Below are 3362 nucleotides of genomic sequence, written 5' to 3'. Positions count from 1 at the left end.
TTCAGCAGTGGAAGTAGGAGGCGCGCTCTACAATAGGCAAGGGTTTTCAAGTCTGCAAGTACGTTTTAAGCTGAGTTCCATGAACATTGTCCAAAATCATGTTTTAACCAAAATCCACAATGCGACCAGTTCAGCATATGAGAGGAGACACTGTTTGTGTGTAACAAACGTGAAACATTTCTTTTAGCCATTTTGCATGAAAACAGGGTCCAAAATCATGGGTTTTCATTCAGCAGTGGAAGTAGGAGGCGCGCTCTACAATAGGCAAGGGTTTTCAAGTCTGCAAGTACGTTTTAAGCTGAGTTCCATGAACATTGTCCAAAATCATGTTTTAACCAAAATCCACAATGCGACCAGTTCAGCATATGAGAGGAGCCACTGTTTGAGTGTAACAAACGTGAAACATTTCTTTTAGCCTTTTTGCATGAAAACAGGGTCAAAAATCATGGGTTTTCGTTCAGCAGTGGAAGTAGGAGGCGCGCTCTACAATAGGCAAGGGTTTTCAAGTCTGCAAGTACGTTTTAAGCTGAGTTCCATGAACATTGTCCAAAATCATGTTTTAGGCCAAATCCACATTGCGACCAGATCAGCATATGACAGGAGACACTGTTTGAGTGTAACAAACGTGAAACAATTCTTTTAGCCTTTTCGCATGAAAACAGGGTCCAAAATCATGGGTTTTCGTTCAGCAGTGGAAGTAGGAGGCGCGCTCTACAATAGGCAAGGGTTTTCAAGTCTGCAAGTACGTTTTAAGCTGAGTTCCATGAACATTGTCCAAAATCATGTTTTAGGCCAAATCCACAATGCGACCAGTTCAGCATATGAGAGGAGACACTGTTTGAGTGTAACAAACGTAAAACATTTCTTTTAGCCTTTTCGCATGAAAACAGGGTCCAAAATCATGGGTTTTCATTCAGCAGTGGAAGTAGGAGGCGCGCTCTACAATAGGCAAGGGTTTTCAAGTCTGCAAGTACGTTTTAAGCTGAGTTCCATGAACATTGTCCAAAATCATGTTTTAACCAAAATCCACAATGCGACCAGTTCAGCATATGAGAGGAGACACTGTTTGTGTGTAACAAACGTGAAACATTTCTTTTAGCCTTTTTGCATGAAAACAGGGTCCAAAATCATGGGTTTTCGTTCAGCAGTGGAAGTAGGAGGCGCGCTCTACAATAGGCAAGGGTTTTCAAGTCTGCAAGTACGTTTTAAGCTGAGTTCCATGAACATTGTCCAAAATCATGTTTTAACCAAAATCCACAATGCGACCAGTTCAGCATATGAGAGGAGACACTGTTTGTGTGTAACAAACGTGAAACATTTCTTTTAGCCATTTTGCATGAAAACAGGGTCCAAAATCATGGGTTTTCATTCAGCAGTGGAAGTAGGAGGCGCGCTCTACAATAGGCAAGGGTTTTCAAGTCTGCAAGTACGTTTTAAGCTGAGTTCCATGAACATTGTCCAAAATCATGTTTTAACCAAAATCCACAATGCGACCAGTTCAGCATATGAGAGGAGCCACTGTTTGAGTGTAACAAACGTGAAACATTTCTTTTAGCCTTTTTGCATGAAAACAGGGTCAAAAATCATGGGTTTTCGTTCAGCAGTGGAAGTAGGAGGCGCACTCTACAATAGGCAAGGGTTTTCAAGTCTGCAAGTACGTTTTAAGCTGAGTTCCATGAACATTGTCCAAAATCATGTTTTAGGCCAAATCCACATTGCGACCAGTTCAGCATATGACAGGAGACACTGTTTGAGTGTAACAAACGTGAAACAATTCTTTTAGCCTTTTCTTATGAAAACAGGGTCCAAAATCATGGGTTTTCGTTCAGCAGTGGAAGTAGGAGGCGCGCTCTACAATAGGCAAGGGTTTTCAAGTCTGCAAGTACGTTTTAAGCTGAGTTCCATGAACATTGTCCAAAATAATGTTTTAACCAAAATCCACAATGCGACCAGTTCAGCATATGAGAGGAGACACTGTTTGAGTGTAACAAACGTGAAACATTTCTTTTAGCCTTTTCGCATGAAAACAGGGTCCAAAATCATGGGTTTTCGTTCAGCACTGGAAGTAGGAGGCGCGCTCTACAATAGGCAAGGGTTTTCAAGTCTGCAAGTACGTTTTAAGCTGAGTTCCATGAACATTGTCCAAAATCATGTTTTAGGCCAAATCCACATTGCGACCAGATCAGCATATGACAGGAGACACTGTTTGAGTGTAACAAACGTGAAACAATTCTTTTAGCCTTTTCGCATGAAAACAGGGTCCAAAATCATGGGTTTTCGTTCAGTAGTGGAAGTAGGAGGCGCGCTCTACAATAGGCAAGGGTTTTCAAGTCTGCAAGTACGTTTTAAGCTGAGTTCCATGAACATTGTCCAAAATCATGTTTTAGGCCAAATCCACAATGCGACCAGTTCAGCATATGAGAGGAGCCACTGTTTGAGTGTAACAAACGTGAAACAATTCTTTTAGCCTTTTCGCATGAAAACAGGGTCCAAAATCATGGGTTTTCGTTCAGTAGTGGAAGTAGGAGGCGCGCTCTACAATAGGCAAGGGTTTTCAAGTCTGCAAGTACGTTTTAAGCTGAGTTCCATGAACATTGTCCAAAATCATGTTTTAACCAAAATCCACAATGCGACCAGTTCAGCATATGAGAGGAGACACTGTTTGAGTGTAACAAGCGTGAAACATTTCTTTTAGCCTTTTCGCATGAAAACAGGGTCCAAAATCATGGGTTTTCGTTCAGCAGTGGAAGTAGGAGGCGCGCTCTACAATAGGCAAGGGTTTTCAAGTCTGCAAGTACGTTTTAAGCTGAGTTCCATGAACATTGTCCAAAATCATGTTTTAGGCCAAATCCACATTGCGACCAGATCAGCATATGACAGGAGACACTGTTTGAGTGTAACAAACGTGAAACAATTCTTTTAGCCTTTTTGCATGAAAACAGGGTCCAAAATCATGGGTTTTCGTTCAGCAGTGGAAGTAGGAGGCGCGCTCTACAATAGGCAAGGGTTTTCAAGTCTGCAAGTACGTTTTAAGCTGAGTTCCATGAACATTGTCCAAAATCATGTTTTAACCAAAATCCACAATGCGACCAGTTCAGCATATGAGAGGAGACACTGTTTGAGTGTAACAAGCGTGAAACATTTCTTTTAGCCTTTTCGCATGAAAACAGGGTCCAAAATCATGGGTTTTCGTTCAGCAGTGGAAGTAGGAGGCGCGCTCTACAATAGGCAAGGGTTTTCAAGTCTGCAAGTACGTTTTAAGCTGAGTTCCATGAACATTGTCCAAAATCATGTTTTAGGCCAAATCCACAATGCGACCAGTTCAGCATATGAGAGGAGACACTGTTTGAGTGTAACAAACG

This window comes from Coregonus lavaretus (assembly GCF_964263955.1).
Source record: "Coregonus lavaretus genome assembly, contig: HAP1_SCAFFOLD_2780, whole genome shotgun sequence".
In the NCBI taxonomy this organism is placed as follows: domain Eukaryota; kingdom Metazoa; phylum Chordata; class Actinopteri; order Salmoniformes; family Salmonidae; genus Coregonus; species Coregonus lavaretus.
This window is presented reverse-complemented; position numbering follows the sequence as displayed.